The 25,347-nt window shown below is 35.5% G+C and overlaps 1 long non-coding RNA gene across 1 annotated transcript; it reads left to right on the forward strand.

The window, feature by feature from the left end:
- Positions 1–12,610: 12,610 nt before the first annotated feature.
- LOC149787146 (uncharacterized) lies at positions 12,611–20,981 on the forward strand. Its single transcript, XR_016425111.1, has 3 exons — positions 12,611–12,844; positions 13,377–13,508; positions 14,064–20,981. It is a non-coding gene; the product is annotated as an uncharacterized LOC149787146 (long non-coding RNA).
- The last annotated feature ends 4,366 nt before the right edge of the window (positions 20,982–25,347 follow it).

Below are 25,347 nucleotides of genomic sequence, written 5' to 3' on the forward strand. Positions count from 1 at the left end.
ACACACACAGACACACACACACATATATATATTATATAACAAAATTATAAACCTGGTTCTAATATAAGAGCACAGACTTGTCAGTCAAACAGGTCCTCGTGTTAAATAAAGAGGCAAGATCTTCATTGCTGCTGGAATCGACCATGTGGCTTCCTGTTCGAACTGGAATCGAACTTGTGACATCCATTACAAACTGGAATCGAATCAACATTTTCCTTGTAATTTTGCTATAAGAAATCCTCACCAAAGCCGATATAAGCAACCAATAAAATTTAAGTATCACCTACATGACTCATCTGGTTTTGTCTTCTGAGAGACAGCGATATCTTCAAATATTTTAATCAATTGTTTCGCGATTAGCTAATACATAAAGCCACTACCCGAAAGTCCAAATTATTCCACATGCTTGTGATGTATGATGATACGATTGTGGACTAGGGTTTTGTATCTCAAAAACTTTCATCCAATTATACTTTTACTTTTTGCGTGAAGATGTTAAGGACTGACGGTCTCGATTATTTAGTGAACTCTTCGTTTCTTTTGATGTACTTTCTAAGGGTTATAATCGGGATAAAGTTCGATAAAGCAAAATTATTTGTGACCCTCATTGCCTTAAAGGTCTCATTGTTTCGAATTAAATGTGAACTATCCAACAATTTAGTCATCCATGCACGCAATGAACCAGCTACACCATATTGTACCAAACGATTAACTCCATATCCAACAATTTAGTCATCCATGTACCCAATGAACCAGCTACACCACATTGTACCAAATGATTAACTCCGTACCGAGGCCCTGACCGTAACAAATTTGGTATGAAAAATAAACTATTCAAATGAAAAGAACACCAGTCTGTATATAGAATGCCTCCTGCTGAGTTGATTACCATTAGCAGATACTTAGAACGATATTTGAGGCCAAGTTACTTCCGCTTCAAGCGATTAAAAGTGCTTGTAAGGACGCGTTAAAGTGTTTATAAAGAGAGACTACATTAACGTCGGAATAAAATTTATTTTAAAAAAATACATTTAACAACCTGCTATTTATAAATAATACAGACCTAGGTTTGATTTAAGTAAGGAAAGTCTGAAATGACACTTGCAATACATGGATAAAAGAGGTAAATTTGAGACACCCGATATTGATAGCGCTTGAGAAAAACAACCCATAATTTCCTCACACAATATATTCCATTTATACCAACGAGACATATACAAACAATGTTTTCGAGATAATGGTTTAATTTCACAACATGAAAATACACAAGATTGAACTCTATTTGAAAGATGTGGTAAAATAAACACAGAAAGAAGGAAAGGAAAATAAAAGACTAAATAAAATATATGCATGGATACAACAACCGGCCAGTGAATCTCTTGCTCTAGTTAAAAAAAAAAATAATGAAGGGGGGGGGTCCAAGACGTGAGGGCGCTAATACAAGAGTCACATGTAAGGAAAATAAATGAATTACATCTATATTGGGAGGGGTGTAAAGCGATCGTGTTTCCTGAATGGATTACTCCTTTCTAAACTATGTAACAAAGTTCATTTTGGCATAAAGATGTCCCGGACAGTGCACTGGTAACACATTTGGTGTAAATTGTGAGAAGGAATATACTTGAAACAAATGCATTTGGAAGCTTAAATTGTGCTTTACTGTTTTGCGGTCTTGTAGTGGCAGATCATATCCATAGTAACAGTTGGTTTGATAGAACGCTTGTAACTGATCTCTCTCTCTGTGTCTCTGTCTCTGTCTCTCTGTCTCTCTGTCTCTCTCTCTGTTGGACCAATTAAAGCAGGAATAACGTACTACTGATTGTAACGTTTCACTACACAGTTGGATAGTGTGGGGATCTGCCATTTCATATTTATCGCCTGTAGGGGTTGGGGTGGGCTGGGATTTACTTTCAAGCCGATATTTATTTTCTTTAATCTCAAGATAATAATTTAATCAGCTAATATAATGAATATACTTTTGTATATAAATTAATATAATGAATATACTTTTTTATATAAATTAATATAATGTATTTACTTTTTATCTAATTAATGTAACGTATATACTTTGTATGTAACAAATATAATGTATATACATTGTTTATAACTATCATAACGTATATACTTTTTATACAACTAATATAACTTATATACTTTTTATATAACTAATATAACGTATGTACATTGTATATTATAACTAATGGAACGTATATACTTTTGTATAACTGACATACCGTATATAATTTATGTATAACTGTTATAACGTATATGCTGTTAGTATAATATGACGTATATACTTTTTGTATAACTATTATAACGTATATACTTTTTGTATAACTACTATAAAGTATATACCTTTTATATAACTACTATAACGTATATACCTTTTATATAACTACTATAACGTATATAATTTGTATATAACTAATTTAACGTATATACTTTTTAATATAACATATATCTTTTATATAACTACTATAACGTCTATACCTTTTATATAACTACCATAACGTATATACCTTTCGTATAACTAATATAACGTATATACTTTTAATATAACTAATACAACGTTCATACGTTTTGTATAACTACCATAACGTGTATACTCTTTTTATACTACTGTAACGTATATACTTTTTATATAACTACTATAACGTATATACTTTGTATATAACTAATATAATCTATATACCTTTTTGTCGCTAAAAACAAGAGAAAACTTTCTTTCAATTATTTAAGAGGCGATATTTAATTTTAAGCAAACTTCCAGCCCCACAACCTGGATATTTAAGATTGTCCTCTAGTAGTGCGAAATCAAGAAATACCAGTGGCATTAAAGTATTATCATATGCTAGTGTTGTGTTACTCTACTGAAATACACTGATAGATGTGAATCATGCCAGTGGTTGTGTCATGACACTGAAGTACTAACATACTTTTGAGTCGTGCTTGTGTCTGTGTCATGGCACTAGTAAACTACCATACATGTGAGTTGCACTATCTTCTGTGTATTGGGACTGAAGTACTACCATATATGTAAGTCGTACAAGTGGCTGTGTTATGTCACTAATGTACTGCAATCCATGTTAATAGTCTCAATGTCTAACACATGACACTGAGATATTACTATATATGTAACATGCGAGTCATGCCTGTAGCAGTGCTTTGTCAACATACGAGTCGAACCAATGTATCAGTCGAAGCACTGACGAACAACCATAAATACGAGTCTTGCCAGTTGCTGTTATGGTAGATATATGAGTCGTAAAAGTGTATGTGTTATCACTTATGGCACTGAAGTACTAACACACATGTGGGTCGTAACATTGGCTGTCTTATGGCACTGGGATATTAATATACACGTGAACGGTACCATTGGCTATCTTATGGCACTGGGGTATTACCATACACGGGAGTGATACCATTACTACCCCAAATGTGAGTGGTACCATTCACTGTCATATGGCAACGGGGTATTAATATACATCTGAATGGTACCATTGTATATCTTATGGTGCCACTGGCTGTCTTATGGCACTGGGGTATTAATATACACGGGAGTGGTACCATTGGCTGTCTTATGGCACTGGGTAATTACCTTACACGTGAGTGGTACTATTGGCTGTCTTATGGCACTTATGTCTTATGGCACTATGGTATTACCATACACGTGAGTAGTACCATTGGCTATCTTATGGCACTAGGGTATTACCATACACGTAAGTGGTACCAATGGCCGTCTTATGCCACTGAAGTACTACCGTACATACGAGTGGAACCTTTAGCTGTCTTATGGCACTGGGGCATTACAATACACGTGAATGATACCAATGCAAGTCATATGGTACTGGGGTATTACAATACACGTGAGTGTTACCATTTTCTGTCCTTTGGTACTGGGGTATTACAATACAGGTGAGTGGTACGATTTTCTGTCCTATGGCACTGGAGTATTGCAATACACGTGAGTGGTACCATTTTCTGTCCTATGGCACTGGGGTATTACCATACACGTGAGTGTTACCATTGTCTGTCATATGGCAATTGGGAATTAAAATAACTGTTAATGGTGTCAGTGGCTGTATTATTACATCGACTTACTGCCATACACGTGAGTAGTACCAATGATGTCTAATGTCACTGGGGAATTACCTTACACGTGATGGGTAAAAATTGCTGTCATATGGCAATGGATTATTTATGCTGTACCAGTAGTTCCGATTTTGTTGCACAAGCTGGGATAAAGCGAATATTGCGTTAGATAGATAGATACATAGATAGATAGGTACATAGGTCGCTATTTAAATATATAATTGGGCAGGCACGGATACAAGCAGGAAGAGACAGACAGACAGAGGGATAGATATATAGATAGATATAATTTCTTTATCTTGATAATCATCGCTCATAAAATGATAAGGAGTGGAGAAGGGTTGTGGTGGTACTGGTTTTTTTATTAATTACAGTTGAGCAGCCTGTTCATATTTGGTTATCTCCGAAAAAGATATAGCAAACCTCCAAAACATATAATAACATTTCAATTTTAAAGTGAGATTTCAGATGTTCCAATCTAGTCAGTACAATTCATACATGCCAATCTAGTCAGTACAATTCATACATTCCAATCTAGTCAGTAATAATCATACATTCCAATCTCATCAGTACAGTTCCTACATTCTAATCTAGTCAGTACAATTCGTACATTCCAATCTAGTCAGTACAATTCGTACATTCCAATCTAGTCAGTACAATTCATACATTCCAATCTAGTCAGTACAATTCATACATTCCAATCTAGTCAGTACAATTTATACATTCCAATCTAGTCAGTACAATTCATACAATCCAATCTAGTCAGTACGATTCATACATTCCAATCTAGTCAGTACAATTCGTACATTCCAATCTAGTCCGTATAAATCATACATTCCAATCAAGTCATTACAATTGATACATTCCAATCTAGTCAGTACAATTCATACATTCCAATCTAGTCAGTACGATTCATACATTCCAATCTCGTCAGTACAATTCATACATTCCAATCTAGTCAGTACAACTCGTACATTCCAATCTAGTCAGTATAATTCGTACATTCCAATCTAGTCAGTATACATTCCAATCTAGTCAGTATACATTCCAATCTAGTCAGTACAATTCATACATTCCAATCTAGTCAGTACAATTCATATATTCCAATCTAGTCAGTACAATTCATACATTCCAATCTAGTCAGCACGATTCATACAATCCAATCTAGTCAGTAAAATTCATACATTCCAATCACGTCAGTACAATTCATACATTCCAATCTAGTCAGTACAACTCGTACATTCCAATCTAGTCAGTATAATTCGTACATTCCAATCTAGTCAGTATACATTCCAATCTAGTCAGTATACATTCCAATCTAGTCAGTATACATTCCAATCTAGTCAGTATACATTCCAATCTAGTCAGTACAATTCATACATTCCAATCTAGTCAGTACAATTCATACATTCCAATCTAGTCAGCACGATTCATACATTCCAATCTAGTCAGTAAAATTCATACATTCCAATCACGTCAGTACAATTCATACATTCCAATCTAGTCAGTACAATTCAAACATTCCAATCTAGTCAGTATAATTCGTACATTCCAATCTACTCAGTACAATTCATACATTCCAATCTAGTCAGCACAATTCATACATTCCAATCTAGTCAGAACAATTCATACATTCCAATCTAGTCAGTACAATTTATACATTCCAATCTAGTCAGAACAATTCGTATATTCCAATGTAATCAGTGCAATTCATACATTCCAGTCTAGTCAGTACAATTCATACATTCCAATCTAGTCATTACAATTCGTACATTCCAATCTAGTCAGAACAATTCGTACATTCCAATCTAGTCAGTACAATTCATACATTCCAATCTAGTCAGAACAATTCGTACATTCCAATGTAGTCAGTGCAATTCATACATCCCAATCTAGTCAGTATAATTCATACATTCCAATCTAGTCAGTAAAAATCATACATTCCAATCTAGTCAGTACAATTCATACATTCCAATCTAGTCAGTACAATTCATACATTCCAATCTAGTCAGTAAGATACGTACATTCCAGTCTAGTCAGTAGAATTCGTACATTGCAATGTAGTCAGTAATATTCGTACATTCCAATCTAGGCAGTATAATTCATACATTCCAATCTAGTCAGTACAATTCATACATTCCAATCTAGTCATAACAATTCGTACATTCCAATCTAGTCAGAACAATTCGTACATTCCAATCTAGTCTGTACAATTCATATATTCCAATTGAGTCAGAACAATTCGTACATTCCAATGTAGTGAGTGCAATTCATACATTCCAATCTAGTCAGTACAATTCATACATTCCAATCTAGTCAGTATAATTCGTACATTCCAATCTAGTCAGTACAATTCATACATTCTAATCTGGTCAGTACAATTCATACATTCCAATCTAGTCAGAACAATTCATACATTCCAATCTAGTCAGTACAATTTATACATTCCAATCTAGTCAGAACAATTCGTACATTCCAATGTAGTCAGTGCAATTCATACATTCCAATCTAGTCAGTATCATTCATACATTCCAATCCAGTCAGTAAAAATCATACATTCCAGTCTGGTCAGTACAATTCATACATTCCAATCTAGTCATTACAATTCATACATTCCATTCTGGTCAGAACAATTCGTACATTCCAATCTAGTCTGTACAATTCATCAATTCCAATTTAGTCAGAACAATTCGTACATTCGAATGTAGTCAGTGCAATTCATACATTCCAATCTAGTCAGTACAGTTCATACATTCCAATCTAGTCATTACAATTCGTACATTCCAATCTAGTCAGAACAATTCGTTCATTCGAATCTAGTCAATACAATTCATACATTCCATTCTAGTCAGAACAATTCGTACATTCCAATCTTGTCAGTACAATTCGTATATTCCAATATAGTCAGAAAATTCATACATTCCAATCTAGTCAGTACAATTCATACATTCCAATCTAGTCAGTGCAGTTTATACATTCCAGTCTAGTCAGTACAATTCGTACATTCCAATCAAGTCAGTACAATTCGTACATTCCAATCTAGTCAGTACAATTCATTCATTCCGGTCTAGTAACTACGATTCGGACATTACAGTCTAGTCATCACAATTCGTACAATCCAATCTAGTCAGTAAAATTCATACATTCCAATCTAGTCAGTAAAAATCATACATTCGAATCTAGTCAGTAAAATTCATACATTCCAATCTAATCAGTACAATTCGTACATTCCAATCTAGTCAGTACGATACGTACATTCCAGTCTAGTCAGTACAATTCGTACATTGCAATCTAGTCAGTAAAATTCGTACATTCCAATCTAGGCAGTATAATTCATACATTCCAATCTAGTCAGTACAATTCATACATTCCAATCTAGTCAGTACAATTCATACATTCCAATCTAGTCATTACAATTCGTACATTCCAATCGAGTCAGAACAATTCGTACATTCCAATCTAGTCTGTACAATTCATACATTCCAATTTAGTCAGAACAATTCGTACATTCCAATGTAGTCAGTGCAATTCATACATTCCAATCTAGTCAGTACAATTCATACATTCCAATCTAGTCAGTACAATTCATACATTCCAATCTAGTCAGTACAATTCATACATTCCAATCTAGTCAGTACAATTCATACATTCCAATTTGGTCAGAAAATTCATACATTCCAATATAGTCAAAAAATTCATACATTCCAATCTAGTCAGAACAATTTATACATTCCAATCTAGGCAGTACAGTGTATACATTCCAATCTAGTCAGTACCATTCGTACATTCCAATCTAGTCAGTACAATTCGAACATTCCAATCGAGTCAGTACAATTCATACATTCCAATGTAGTCAGTACAATTCGTACGTTCCAATCTGGTCAGTACAATTCATACATTCCAATGTAGTCAGTACAATTCGTACATTCCAATCTAGTCAGTATAATTCATACATTACAATCTAGTCAGTACAATTCATACATTACAATCCAGTCAGTACAATTCGTACATTCCAATCCAGTCAGTACAATTCGTACGTTCCAATCTAGTCAGTACAATTCATACATTCCAATCTAGTCAGTATAATTCATACATTCCCATCTAGTCAGTATAATTCATACATTCCAATCTAGTCAGTACAATTCATGCATTACAATCTAGTTAGTACAATCGATACATTCCAATCTAGTCAGTATAATTCATAGATTCCAATCTAGTCAGTGTAATTTATTCATTCCAATCTAGTCAGTACAATTCATGCATTCCAATCTAGTTAGTACAATTCATACATTCCAATCTAATCAGTACAATTCATACATTCCAATCTAGTTAGAAGCAAAGTGCAGAGATTAGCACGGCAGTGTGCCAATTAATACTGGCTTCAGCTCTGTCAGATTATCCAGTCAGCAGCAGATATTAGAAACATCAGAGGCATGTACGATGCCATAAAGAAAGCAATGGGTCCCACGAAGAAACTGACAGCACAACTGAAGCCTGCCACAGGCGATACCATCCACAAAAGGGCAAGCAGATGGAGCGTTGGGTGGAATACTACTCCGAACTGTACTCCAAACAGAACCACATGACCAATGATGCCCTCAACGCCATTGAAAACCTCCCTCTCATGGCCGAACTGGATGAGAAACATACTGTAGACGAACTAAAGAAGGCCTTAAAGAAACTGTCCCTAGGTAAAGCCCCAGGGAAGGATGGCATCACAGCAGAACTCAACAAGTGTGGCTGTAGCGTGCTACTCACACACCTGCACGACCTCCGCTGTCAGTGCTGGGATGAGGGTGCAGTGCCTCAGGACATGAGAGACGCTCACATCATAACCCTGTACAAGAACAAGGGCGACAGAAGCGACTGCAACAACTACAGGGGCATATCACTTCTCAGCATCGTGTGTAACGTTTTCGCACGCGTCATGCTGAACAGACTGCAGGCGCTTACTGACAGAGTTTACCCAGAGTCAAAGTACGGGTTCCGCGCAGAGAGGTCCACAGTCGACATGATCTTCTCTGTCAGGCAACTGCAGGAGAAATGCAGAGAACAACACAGACCCCTTTTCCTGGAGTTTATAGACCTCACCAAGTCATTCATCTGGTCAGCAGCAAAAAATGGTTGCCCTCCAAAGCTGCTAAGCATGATTCAGTCCTTCCACGATGCCATGAAAGGCACAGTGCAGTACGATGGCTCAACATCCGACCCCTTTGACATCCGCAGTGGAGTTAAACAGGGCTGTGTCCTTGCCCCAACGCTCTTCGGAATCTTGTTCGCAGTCCTGCTAAAGCATGCCTTTGAGACGTCCACAGAAGGGACTTACCTGCACACACGATCAGACGGCAGACTATTCAACCTGGCACGACTGAAGGCAAAGAGCAAAGTGCGTGAAATAACCATCAGGGACATGCTCTTCGCAGACGATGCTGTTCTAGACACCCACACAGGAGCTGAGCTTCAGCGCTTGATGGCCTGCTTTGCTAAAGCATGTGATGTGTTTGGGTTAACCATAAGCCTATAGAAAACTAACGTGATAGTTCAGGACGCGGGCTCCCCAAGCATCATCATCAACAACTACGAACTTGAGGTGGTGAGTCAGTTCATGTATCTCGGCTCCACCATCACCAACAACCTCTCGCTCGATGCTGAGCTCAACAAGCGGATCGGAAAGGCATCAACAACTCTCTCCAGGTTGTCGCAGAGAGTGTGGAACAACACCATGCTGACCATGAACACTAAGATCACCGTGTACCGTGCATGCGTGCTAAGGACTCTCATGTACGCCAGTGAAACCTGGACTCTGTACGCTTCACAAGAGAAAAGACTGGGCGTCTTACACATGCGATGCCTCCGACGCATACTGGAGATCATCTGGAGCGATCGAGTAACAAACAACGAAGTGTTCGAGCGTGCCAAGATTCCCAGCATGATCAAACTCCTCCGCCAACGCCGTATCAGATGGCTGGGCCATGTACGTCGGATGGATGACTGACGGATACCCAAAGACATTCTTTATTCGGAACTCGCCTCTGGCAAAAGGTCGATCGGACGGCCACATCTCCGCTTGAAGGATGTCTGTAAGCACGACATGAAAGCCCTTGATATCGATGTCAACACCTGGGAAGAGCTCGTTCTAGACAGATCAAGCTGGCGACATGCTCTGATCACAGGTCTGAAAGCCGGAGAGGACAAGCAACGCTTTCTAGCTGATGAAAGACGATCGCAGAGGAAGAAGAAGCAGCTCCAACCAACACCGACGCAACCTTCAAGTGCAGCAAGTGCAGCAGGGACTGCAACTCCCGCATTGGACTACTTAGCCACAGCAGACGCTGCACAACCACCAACCGGGACATCTCTCATGGGCGCAGTTCCATCCTCTCTCGAGACTAACGGAAGCCAACAGTAGTTCTGTAAATTTCCCTTAATTACCACAAGTGTACTAGAATTGTAAATAGCCCTTAATTGCCACCAGTGTTCTAGTACTGTAAGTTGCCTTCGATTACCACCAGTGTACTAGTAGTATAAGATGTCATTAATACTAGTGTTGCTGTTTTAGAAATGAGTGTTTGTTTATGTGAATATAGTTCTCTTCTTACAAATGGCATGCCACAGAAGGCTAAAGGTATAAACAACCTCCTAGTCTGAGATGAATATGCTATTTGTCTCGTACTGGAGATCCTCCCAAGAGCGAATCTATAACTAAATCAGACACCAGGTCCTTTTTGAAAAAAATACTTACCCCAAAACAACCAAACAAACAACGAAACAATGATGGAAACCTTATCAACACACGAAATCTTTTGCATTGGTGTTGTTTGATCAAGTAAATATGACCATATGAAATGCATAACGCATGTGGATGTGAACTACAAGTAAGGCAATGGTGAAGGTGGCGGTCAAACTATCCTCTAGAATGGGGGTCCAATTTGATGAAACGCTCTCCACAAGAAATAAACCAAACCTCGAGAAAGAAGCTTCATATTTAATTTGTAATCATTGAGAACTGTATTGTAAACTAATTGTTTGCATGGAATAGTATGACGGAGGAAATATACAAGGTCACAATCAGAATATTGTCCACCTTTTACTCTCGTAATTCCGCCTAAAGAAGAATCGCCACATACATCAAATTTATGAGCATTGCTACAGCTACGTCAGAGGTTATTTCATGACCTGAACAAAATGGTCAAGCGACGGTCCTATCTCATCGGCATATATACAAGGTGTGATCCGTAGAACTGACATCGAAGTTGTGAATGCTGTATTCTGTCTAAGGACAAGTTCGGCCTTCTTCTGTATGCATCGTAGCTATATGACTGGAAATTGTTAACGCTACGTTATAAATCCTAAATCCAAACACACATACACACACACAGATGTCACCTCCCTAATTTCAATCATCATTTGAGCTTTCTTCACAGTAATCAATATACACCTTAAGTGCAACACACATACCTACTAAAGCAAGTTAATGAAATTAAATGTCCCAAAAACAGGACATTTCGCACTGATCGATCTAGCTAAATGTACAGCGTTTCTAGCTCGAGTCTTAAAAGCCGTGTTGTAATTGCTATTTATTTCAAATTCTTATTGGCATTATTATTTGTAAATGGTAAATAGATTACAGATCAATGTTGAATATAGGACTGCATCGTTATGTTACGTCTGTCTCCAATAATATTATGGTTAAGAGTGGACTTCATTTTTTGCTGTTGTACACACTTCGTATGATATGTCTTGCAATAACTTTAGACGTTCCTATCAATATTCCTTGAACACGAAAATTCAAGGTCAATATAAACCAGTTTTCAATGAATTGTATGCTGTTTGAAAGTTACATGAAAAGAAATCATACAAATTTCCTGTACAAGGAAGGAGACTTGCTTTAGGGTTATCACCTGGAAACTATTGAGCTCCACATGCTCCGTCCGTCCCTGTCTCTCTCTGTCCCCCCTCTCTAGATATAACCCGGTATGATTGACACATTGAACATAGGCGGTGCTGCTTGCATCCCCGGTATCAAGTCTTAAGCAAAAATCCCAACACATAAAAAAGTCGGGATTTTGTGTGTGCATCCTCATTTAGGATTGTAATTATCCCAATTTCTGATTTTATCTCAGGGAACCACCGTATTTAGGTATTCTTTGTATTCCTTATGTTGATGTTCATTTTCGTTTCTATTTTCTTGGTTACTTCTATGATATATATTTCCACGGGCAATCCTAAAAAAAATATGCACTTCAGTTTGCTTCTGTTTTATTTCGCAAATTATTGGTGGCGCTTATTTTACACAAGCCACCTTTCCTTTTACTTCGAAACTTCCTTTTGGGAATAGTGGCTTGTTTCCCATTGGTTACAATATAAAAGACCCCCTTCCATCATTTTGAAGGGCATCTATGATATCTATTTTATAACCCTTTGTCTGAATGGCTGTCAGGATATCCGCCCATCTGGGGCAGTCTAGGCCACTGCAGATATCAAATTCGTATATTAAATATCCACATGTCGCGTAATTTGTAGCCTAACTCCTTATAATGCTGACACATTTGCAGTGCTTACTGCGCACGATTTTTCTTGCATCAGAGAGGTGAGAACGTGTATGGTTATAGAAAACAGTTTACCTTGAATATCACCTGTCTAATTTGCGTATTTAATGTCAGCGCCTCAGGAAAGAGAGCATAGTCAGGCATGGAGACACCGTATACGAAGTACCTTATTTTTCTAGGGATTCTAATCTGGCTAAAGCAAGGTAGGTGCGAGTGTACCAATACATTAACGATTGTATAAATTCTATCGCATCAGAAATATTAGTGAAAGATAAGCAAGTCTATTTTCTTTTCTTGTTGAGCTCTTATATTTTATGTTTCGAAGTCCTCCGCCATCATGATACTTTTCTTTTCTAATTACATTACTTTATCTCAACAATCGCAAGTATACACTGGGTTTCAAAAGTGCACATTCATACTCACTATACAATATATTTTATAAGGTATAATACAACTCAACATTAAAAGTATATCATAATGATGAACATTTAAAAGTATATAATAATTACCAACATTAAAAGTTTGTGATATTACTCAACATTTTAAAGCAAAAGCATTATTCAACTTTCTTGAAGGGTAGAATAGAGCTCAATAGTACAGTACATGATAATGATGAACATTTAAACTTATATAATAATACACAATATTGAAAATTTTATATTCTAATTCAATGCTTAACAATAGATGATACCATAGATTTAGAAATAATATTTTGTTTGTTTAATTACTTTGAAGGGGATGCAATCAATTGTTACAGTTGTATTTTGGATGATGCGTGCAACGATCCATTTAAGTCATCCGGAGTCTCAACAATTCCCTGCAATGGGTCATGTTATAAGGTCAAGGCCACACGTACGAATAAACAAGGTTTGTAAACATTTTTGAATAACACGCACACACACACAGAGTAAAAATTCAAATATTCGGACGCCGATTATCCGGATTTATCCCCAGCGTTAAAGACATGAGTGTGCGTCGTACTTTTTACTGATTAAAATGAGCATGTATATATAAGGAAACTAAATTGTCTATTACGATGAAAACACAGAGAAGAGTAGCTTGAATCAGAAATAAGCAGTCGAATATAATTCCATGCAATTATATTTATAACGGTGGTTTGAATAGCCAAATTAGCCTTTTGAAATGCAAACATTCTACATGTATTTAGGACCGAGGGAGATGCAAAGAGAAAGTTGTAATTATTATTCATTTCTATTCCATCATATAACTGATTTTGCTTACAATCGCTCAAGTTGTTTTTCGTATTATTAGCTTATCACAGTGCGAAATGCTGTATTATAACGCCGTCAAACAGTCATTACACGAATCGACACATCCATACCGAAACAATAATAGTAAGAATCGTTTACTCTGCGAAACAGATGAGAGATTAAGATATCAAATTTGACTATAATCTTGCAGCTGTTGGAAGAGGGTGCGAGCCTTCACTTTCTACTGGAGATAAATGCACCGAGGCCACAGAAAACGGGATCACTGGTACAGTGTGTATGTGTAATGGAAATCTCTGCAACTACGCAGTTCCGTTGGGCAGCGCCATCATCGTAACGGCAGCATCGATCATTATATATATTGCTCTTCACTAATGAGAAGAAATGAACTGTGTGTGTGCTGTATTTTGCCCTTATTATGTTATATGTTATATCGACATGTATTATTAATTATGTTTATCAATATAACTTGCTTCTGGATTTAAAGACCGAAGTTCGAAACCGGTTGGTAGCTATTATGCAGATAGCACCATATAATCTATGATGGGTCATGTATGTTAGATTATGATATTCAGCCATGTCAGGTAAGAAAATCCCTATTGGTCAATCAACCGACCGGTGCTCAATTAGCAAGCTTTATATAGATATGCTTTGTAAACTGGTTTGCTATGTCGGACATCCAATCGAATCACGACAAGAATATGCTTCCTGGACTCAAGATAATTTTGGACAGAAGGAAAGGTGCAACCCATAGCACTTTTGTCTCGGCCTTTAAACATTCTCAGTCAATTGCAGCATTTTAACCCAGTATGTCTTCCTTTTTGCTTCCCATTTTTCATTTCATCCAGTAAACGATTTCCAATAAATGCTTTTGAATTTCTTTAAACTCTTAGTCACACTCATCTGTGGTTTTTAACATAAAATAACGTGATACTTGGATATTAAAGAGTATTTGCTACATGAAAACTTTTTTTAAGGAAATTTGGAACACACACACACACACACACACACACACAAGCATTACCTACATTAGGAGGACCTTGTAAATCCACATACATTAGGAGGCCCACCTCAAGGAAAGCATTTATACGCTTCCTTCATAGAGGGTTTTGTTTGATTTTAAACAAAAAAATATCTCAGGGTCTAGATGTTTTGAAAAACTACATTTTTATTTTATTGATATGGTGTGTTTTCCACGTACATTGGGGGGATGACACACATGTGGTAAATGGCATACACTACGGGGACAGAGATTTACACACCTGTAGTTCACTACACTTGAGAGGACTTCGCAGAATTACCTCCTCCTTGTCCAAGGGAAAATTTCAGAATTCCGTTTGCTTCGTAAATGTTATTTATTTAATTGATTTATGTTTTCAACTTTTTGTTGTGTAGTATAAAATAAAAACAGAACAAAACAATATATAAGGATATACATTATTCCTATATTTGTTTTACTTTAGTATAAGCCATTCCGATGACTACAAACGACCCAGTAAGAGTTAAATATCACTTGTCGTTTTACAATTTTATGAGACAATTTAAAATTTTACGGATTCTATGGATCCAAAAAAGACAATAAAAACATGCAATTGCACAACAATAAATTATTTTGGCAGTAGTTACAAATTTGTTAATTTAAGAGTATGCATTATTTGAGAAAGGGGAAATCAAAAATGTTAAAAATAAGACAGCTATAATCGTAAACAATACAACAGATTTAGTAACTATTGAAGTTTTATGTCGAGAAAAATAAGGCTGGATAATCATGGATCAAGAGTACAAAAATACCAACTTACATTTCTGTGCAAAATGGCAACTGGCCCAAGGCTTCCTTAATTGTAGTATCTCCGACTGCACCGGTTATTAGCGACATAGCTTATGACATAAATAGCTTCCAATCAATGCAAGCTTTACTACAACATTTTCTTCCTTTAGTCATCCGACAGAGAATGAAATATCATTTTTTTTCCTCCTCGACCTAATAATAATTTCGTCTCAAGTAATGTTGTTGTTGTTGTGGGATTTAACGCCATTTTTCAGCACACGATATGCTTTGCATGGCGGCCAGTATTAATAGTGGAGGAAGAACGCGAGAAAACCCCAGGAAGAACCACCGACCACAGAGAATCAACTGGCAAGCTTTCTTACATACCCACATTGACCGAATCCTAGACTGGAACCCACACAGACAGAGGTGAGATGGCAGTGATCCGTAACGGATAGCGCTTTAGACCTCTCGACCACTCGGGGCCCTGTCTCAAGTAATGGTAAATTAACTTTAAATATCTTTAATATGGTGATACAATGCTCCCATATGAAATAAGTATTGATGCACTTAGGTCAGTCTAAATTTGTTTGACAATCATGCCTGCTGAGATTCGAACAACCAAACTTTTGCTCAGAAATCAGCCAACAACATAGACGATATAAGTCTTTGATGAACCCAGTTTTCGGCTGTCTGTCTGTCTTTGTTGTGGTATATTTTGTCATCTTAAAATATATTATAGAAGGATAGAAAGTATGTTATTGCATGTGTATAAAACAGTGCTAAAATTCCTATCTCAGTATGATTTTGTTATTTTTTTCTTCCCTGTGTTTACATGTTTGAAAATGATTTATACCGTATAAACTTATTAATTATTAACATAGGACCTATAACTGTTACAGTTCTAGAAATACAGCTCCAGTGGCCAAGTTGTTATTGCATCCGCTTTGGATGCGGGAGGTCGCAGGTTCGAACCCCGATCGACTCATAACAAAGACTTATAAAAAATAGTACTAACAACTGTCTCACCATGCGCTCAGCACTAAGAGGTTAGTGTAATGACTGGTTGGGCTGTTGTCAGGATAATGTGAATGCGTGGGACGTGATGCTACATGTCTGTGGTATGATCCCCCAGTGCTAGACCACTATAAAATGCCACAATGCAGACGGCATATATATATATATATATATATATATATATATATATATATATATATATATATATATATATATCTGAAATATTGTTAAAGCTACGTTAAAACCCCACATTGCACACACTCATTTCAAGAAGAATGCGTCACCTTTAAGAAGCTATATTCCATTGCTGTGTATTTTACTGATTTTATTGATTTTCTGTTGGAGTTAGCTTGACCTGGCACACATTCAGATATCGTTCTGTTGTGCCGTCTATCCTCGTCTCGTTTTACCACCAATCTTTTCTAGGGAGATTATGTTCATGTATTATGCAAGTAAAGATCGTAATGTGTTAATTATCAAAATATTCTATGTGCGTTTTTATTGTACCTTCTGTGCCCCACACGAGATGGTATCATTAAAAAAGTGCACGTGCGCTCGTGCTGTACTGGCGCCCCCGAACCGGATGCTCGTGATTAAAACACTGTACAAATTTACTCGTAACCATACCTGAGATGGTATTGACTACAATTTATGAGTGCGATTGTGATGTACGCATTCCCCTACACAAACAAGTGACATATATATACAGCCAGGGTACAGCAAGTAGGTATATCATTATATAACGACAGTGTGGCAGTTAGCAAATTTGAGAAAGATACTTCTTTATTCAGACCCTATACCACATATATGGAACTATTTTACAATTTACACTAAACTAATAAATGAAATTCACTATTTTGTTTCCTTCATAGTCGGAATATGTTTAAATGTGTTGAAATGTTTAAGTTTCATATTTGGAAACAATTTGTATCATGGCTAAGATGGAAATCAAATGTACTCATAGACTCTAATTTTGGTGGTGTATTTGTTACCTCTCAAAATATAAACCAACCTTTGCTATCTCACGATTATAATTCGTAAGTATGTATGTATGGTTTATCTCACTTGGAGTATTAATTTGTAAATGTATACTTTGCATGTATAATGATCACACTTTATATAAAAATAATGTATAAACACCGAAATTGTGATGTGCTTACATGAATACATTTTTCTGGGTTCTTCTGAATTCATTTATACAGTATCATTTACAAAACGATATGGACTAATTGATCTAAGTGACTGTTTTCTTTACTTTGGTTTGTCGCAATAATTTTCTAACACAATACTAATAAAAACTGGTCACACATGACGCCCCAAAGAAGTAGTTGTAATTAAAAAATATATCGTAAATTTATACTATATTGATCGGGGAAGGGCGTTTCTTTTCAGGACGTTGTAAGGAATTACGAAAATACTATATTTTTGCTGCAAGGTTTCAGATTTATTGGGGATTTAAATAACACATTTATATAGTTTTTTTTTAGTTGAATTTAAAATTAAAGGCAACATCATAGGTCATATATATTTTTAGAGTGTTATTCAGTGGATACAGTATAAAAGCACTTTTCATTTCTCACTATTTCGGTCCTGATTATGAAAAAGTATACAAAATAATTAGACCAGTATGGTGTACAGTGACCATTACAGTTATACATCTTTTCACACCATACTTCCAGTACATTTATTCTTGTCGCCATATTTTCACACTATACTACTAGTACATTTATCCTTGTCGCCATCTTTTCACACTATACTACTAGTGCATTTATCCTTGTCGCCATATTGTCACACTATACTACTAGTACATTTATCCTTGTCGCCATCTTTTCACACTATAACACTAGTACATTTATCTTGTCGCCATATTGTCATACTATACTACTAGTACATTCATCCTTGTCGCCATCTTTTCACACTATACTACTAGCAGATTTATCCTTGTCTCCATCTTTTCACACTATACATTTATCCTTGTCGCCATATTGTCACACTATACTAGTAGGATATTTATCTTGTCGCCATATTGTCAAACTATACTACTAGTACATTTATTCTTGTCGCCATGTTTTTACACTATACTACTAGTACATTTATCCTTGTCGCCATATTGTCACACTATACTACTAGTACATTTATCTTGTCGCCATATTGTCACACTATACTACTAGTACATATAAATTTAGCCAGTTGCAAGGTAACGTAAATGTTGATAAGAAGATAATATTAAATAAATTTAACTTTTATATCAAGAAAAATAATATTTGCAAACTGAATGGTATAGTACTTTAAAATAGATGTATATTCGACGCAATGCAAATATTAGTAACAAGAAGCATGATAATAATTGACGAAAGTGTATCGAATTCAAGCTTATCCCTGACTCTAACCTATATAATTTGTATGCTCGGTACTTCCAATAATTCATTTATAGACCAACGGACCTTTTTCAAGCAGACATTGTAAATAAGAGAATAAAAGTTAATATATTATTGTATTCATTTTCAATTTGTACTCTCATATGGATTAATGCAATCCATAGGGCGTGTTTATATTATCATCTCATATGGACTAATAGAATCCATAGGACGTATTTAGATTATCATCTCATATGGACTAATGCAATCCATAGGACGTATTTAGAATGCAAATTACTTGTGCTGATAAAATAAGCTGACATATATTTCAAAGCTTTTAGTAAGGATAATATATCGATAACGTAAATAAACCTGTTTGGTGATAAAATACAGTCTGAATAGAAACTGGCCTCCTCGTAGATCGAAAATAAAGATCGATGGTCTGTGAAGGCAAGTATAGTCTGAATACTACCTGGCCTCCTCGTGGATTCAAGTTAAAGACTGATTATTATCTATGAAGAAATTTATGCTGGTGGAAAGTAGAGACCTTGTAAATATCTTTGAACTGAATTAAGGCATTCGGTAAACGTCTAATTTATGCGTGTTTGGATTAATGAAAGCTTTCAGAGTGTATATGCCTCTATTCTCTCGCTCTGGGCGGATATTTGAAATCATTATATGCTTCACAAATATCTTGATGGTTTTTAGTTCAGTCGAAATTTGTCTAATTTTCTCATTCAAATACATCTGTATGCTGAGTTAATTCAGAGCATCAATATTTAGATATTCATTGTCAAACTTATGGCTTTATATGCATAAGTGTCAAGCAAATGTACAAGCCATGTATTGCTTCCAAACGTTTTGATTAAACGGCATCGTTTCGGTCACTGTTTCTGTAAACGTCACGGCCTTATTTGTATCAACATCTTTGAGTTGTCTCTAAAATAAGATAATGAAATCATCTTTCTCGGTTGTTACACAGCCATCAAATTATAATTTGGCCTTTGAGATGTCTCTAAAATAACATAATGAAAAAAATCTTTCCAGGTATTTGCACAGCCATCAAATTATACCTTGGTCTTTGAGTTCTCTCTAAAATTAGACAATGAAATCATCTTTCTCGGTTGTTACACAACCATCAAATTATACTTTGGTCTTTCAGTTGTCTCTAAAATAAGATAATGAAATCATCTTTCTCGGTTGTTACACAGCCATCAAATTATACTTTGGTCTTTGAGTTGCCTCTAAAAAGAGATAATGAAATCATCTTTCCCGGTTGTTACACAGCCATCCAATTATACTTTGGTCTTTCAGTTGTCTCTAAAATAAGATAATTAAAGCATCTTTCTCGGTTGTTACACAACCATCAAATTATACTTTGGTCTTTCAGTTGTCTCTAAAATAAGATAATGAAATCATCTTTGCCGTTGTTACACAGCCATCAAATTATACTTTGGCTGATTTTATAGCTTTTCCATAGTTTAATTAGGAATGTCTGTCAATTATTTTGCACACAACTTGTATTCTAATGTATGGGACATTCTGAATAGAATCTGGCCTCCTAGTAGATCGAAACTAAATTTTGACTATTATTTAAGAAGAAAATTGTACTGGTGTAAAGTAGAGACCTTGTAAACATCTTTGAACTTAATTAAGACATTCAGGTAAACTTACAGTTTATGCGTCTTTGTATTAATAAAACCTTTAAGAGTGTATATACCTCTTTTCTCTCGTTCTAGGCGAACATTGGTCGTCATCATATACCTAAACGAATATCTTGATGGTTTTTAAGGCAGTCAAAATTTGTTAACTTTTCTCATTCAGTTACATGTGCATGCTGTATTAATTCTAAACATGGAATTTTTTATATTTATTTTCAAAGTTTTGGCTTTATATGCATAAGTGAAACCTAATGAACAAGACAAGTTATGCTTCCAGACGTTTTGATTAAACCGCATCGTTTCGGTTACTGTTTTGTCTTATTTATCTCAACATCTTTATGTTGTCTCTAAAAAAAGATAATGCAATCATCTTTCTCATCTGTTACACAGCCATTATATTATACTCTGCATATTTTGTTTTGATTTCTCCATACTTTAATTACTAATGTCTGTCAGTTTGTCTCTGGGCCTATCATCATTAAAGCTATCACATCAATTAAAAAAGTGGTTGTTATGAAAGCGATGGTAATATTGTCATGAAGAATCACCCATCTCGTTCTTGCCTCATAATGAGCAAAAATTGTTTTCACACAATTTGTTTTCTAATGCATTTGACTATCTTGTTACAATTACAGTGTTGATAAAGAGAGATGTTTAAATTAAAAGAACAGTTGAATATATTATAAAGGTAATGATGAAAGAACCGTATCACCTATTTGACAAAATGACGATAACAGAACCGTGTAACCCGTTTGACATGGTGATGATAAGAGAACCGTGTAATCCATTTGACAAGGTTTGTATATCAGAATCTTAATCAACTTGAGGAGGTAAATTAAAACAGAACTGTGGAATCTATTTTACAAACTAACGATGACAGATATGTGTAACCATGTTAACAATGTGATGATAATATAATTGTGTAATTTAGTTGCTAAGGCGATACAAGAGGAACCTTGTAATCAGCTTAGCAAATTACTAATAATAGAACCGTGTAATCTATTTCACAGGTGATGATAATAGACCTTCGGCCGGCTTGCTCAATTTGAAAAACCTTTGTCATAAGGATGCTATGTAAGAACTTGCAACATTTTAAGACAAAATTACATTTTTTCTCCAAAGAATATGAAAGAAAGAGAGAGAAAGAAACCTGTATGTTTATATGTACTCTCTCCAATCAGTTTTTTTATTACCTAGGATGTATCTATGTATCTATATATCTATATATCTATCTAGTTATCTATCTATATATCTATTACCTATCTATCTATCTATCTATCTATATATTATCTATCTATCTATCTATCTGGGGCCCCGAGTGGCCGAGTGGTCTAAAGCGCTCTCCGTTACGGATCACTGCCATCTCACCTCTGTCTGCGGCGGTTCGAGTCTAGGATTCAGCCAATGTGGGTATGTGAGAAAGCTTGCCAGTAGCTTCTCGTGGGTCGGTGGTTCTTTCCGGGGTTTTCCCGGGTTCTTCCTCCACCATTAATACTGGCCGCCATGTATAGCCTATCGTGTGCTGAAAAATGGCGTTAAGCCCCAAAACAACAACAACAACAATCTATCTATCTATCTATCTGTCTGGGTGTCTGTCTGTCTGTCTATCTATCTATCTATCGACAGTCTGTTTGTATAAATCCACATATTGCTTTAGTCTTTTCTTCTCATTTAATGATACCTTTCTTTCCATCAATTTCACCATAATTTTTGGATCAATAGAGTTCAAAGCCAAGTATTTCTATATTGTGAATTTTATTTAAATAAATCACCCGAAAACACGTTGCTGGCATTTGAGTTATTGTTTGATATATAATATTTTATGTGAGGAAAGTATATAACTTGTCAAGCGATACAAAACGGGAGTCTTAAATTTGTTTATTTTCCAATAACAGCAAGCGTCATTCATTCTTTTCGTAATTAGAAAATCAAATTACTGCAAGCGTCATTCAGATTTTTTCTTAATTACAACATATCAGGTTATACATTATTTACCAAAAGCAGCTCTTTGAGTTCTTTTAATTCTGATAAAATTTATTAGTTCTTTTCATGTGCCTTGAACATTTTGCAATTTTCTACAAAAGGTAGTCAGAAGAGCGGGAGGTAAGTTTAAGCTTGTGTTTTTACTTGTCTTTCTTTCTAGTTGATATTTTATTTGTAGTAACAAGTTTTTACGGTCAAGGCCTTGGCAAGGTATGAACTAATGGGTGGATTGTCGTATGCTTGGTTCACCGAACGAATTGAAGAATGGATTATTGGGTAATTTATTTTTAATTTGATATCATCTGGGAAAGAAAATCAAACATCTATCCACACATCCACTTACCTATTGGTCAGCACATCCATCCATGCATCTTTTCCCAGGATACATACTTGTGGAATTGGCGACCTAACAATTTAAAAAATTCATAGTACAATGTTTTAAAATAATTGTTGAATAGGTCATCTGATGAGATCAAAATGACTCGTGTTTGTAAAAATTGTAAAGAGGGTGGGTTAAAATTATACATTAGAAATCTGTTATAAACACTATAAAATATTTTGGTTCCAAAAATGTTTTAAAAGGATATTAAATGGGAAAAAATATTTTCCATGCACCCAGATTAAAAGGATTTCATTTGCATATTTGAACCTACAGGGATATATATATATATATATATATATATATATATATATATATATATATATATATATATATATATATATATATATATATATAAATGAACACGAATTTTGGAAGAACGTTTCTATATCATGACAGAGATTTTAATACATTTGATCAAGTAGCATGCTGACATCCAAATCGATCGTATCTGGCTTAACAATATCATGAAGGTCGGAACCTCTCTGCCTCATTAATGGCATATAAATCAGGACATTTCTGGTTTAATAATGACATAGAGGTCGAAACCTCTCTAACGTAATAATGATATGAATGCCGGAACCTCTCTGCCTCATTAATGACATAGAGGTCGGAAGCTGTCTGGCTTAAAAATGACATAGTGGTTGGAACGTCTCTGGCTTAATGAAATAATGATCAGGATCTTTCTGGCTTAATAATGGCACAGAGGTCGGAACCTCTCTGGTTTAATAATGGCATAGAGGTCGGAACCTCTCTGACTTAATAATGATATAAATGTCAGGACCTTTCTGGCTTAATAATGACATAGAGGTCGGATCCTCTCGCTTAATAATGGCATTAATATCAGAACCTCTCTGGCTTAAGAAATTACAATATGTAATTGGTATATATTCTGGACTCGTTACTGTATAAGTTATAGAAATTATCCTTAGCCATTACAACACGTATTTTGTCAATGAATAACACTGCCTCTTTTTGAAAACCTTTATTCTTCTGGACACACACACACAGACACACACACACATATATATATTATATAACAAAATTATAAACCTGGTTCTAATATAAGAGCACAGACTTGTCAGTCAAACAGGTCCTCGTGTTAAATAAAGAGGCAAGATCTTCATTGCTGCTGGAATCGACCATGTGGCTTCCTGTTCGAACTGGAATCGAACTTGTGACATCCATTACAAACTGGAATCGAATCAACATTTTCCTTGTAATTTTGCTATAAGAAATCCTCACCAAAGCCGATATAAGCAACCAATAAAATTTAAGTATCACCTACATGACTCATCTGGTTTTGTCTTCTGAGAGACAGCGATATCTTCAAATATTTTAATCAATTGTTTCGCGATTAGCTAATACATAAAGCCACTACCCGAAAGTCCAAATTATTCCACATGCTTGTGATGTATGATGATACGATTGTGGACTAGGGTTTTGTATCTCAAAAACTTTCATCCAATTATACTTTTACTTTTTGCGTGAAGATGTTAAGGACTGACGGTCTCGATTATTTAGTGAACTCTTCGTTTCTTTTGATGTACTTTCTAAGGGTTATAATCGGGATAAAGTTCGATAAAGCAAAATTATTTGTGACCCTCATTGCCTTAAAGGTCTCATTGTTTCGAATTAAATGTGAACTATCCAACAATTTAGTCATCCATGCACGCAATGAACCAGCTACACCATATTGTACCAAACGATTAACTCCATATCCAACAATTTAGTCATCCATGTACCCAATGAACCAGCTACACCACATTGTACCAAATGATTAACTCCGTACCGAGGCCCTGACCGTAACAAATTTGGTATGAAAAATAAACTATTCAAATGAAAAGAACACCAGTCTGTATATAGAATGCCTCCTGCTGAGTTGATTACCATTAGCAGATACTTAGAACGATATTTGAGGCCAAGTTACTTCCGCTTCAAGCGATTAAAAGTGCTTGTAAGGACGCGTTAAAGTGTTTATAAAGAGAGACTACATTAACGTCGGAATAAAATTTATTTTAAAAAAATACATTTAACAACCTGCTATTTATAAATAATACAGACCTAGGTTTGATTTAAGTAAGGAAAGTCTGAAATGACACTTGCAATACATGGATAAAAGAGGTAAATTTGAGACACCCGATATTGATAGCGCTTGAGAAAAACAACCCATAATTTCCTCACACAATATATTCCATTTATACCAACGAGACATATACAAACAATGTTTTCGAGATAATGGTTTAATTTCACAACATGAAAATACACAAGATTGAACTCTATTTGAAAGATGTGGTAAAATAAACACAGAA

This window comes from Sinohyriopsis cumingii, chromosome 12, assembly GCF_028554795.1.
Source record: "Sinohyriopsis cumingii isolate HCF-2022 chromosome 12, ASM2855479v2, whole genome shotgun sequence".
NCBI lineage: Eukaryota > Metazoa > Mollusca > Bivalvia > Unionida > Unionidae > Sinohyriopsis > Sinohyriopsis cumingii.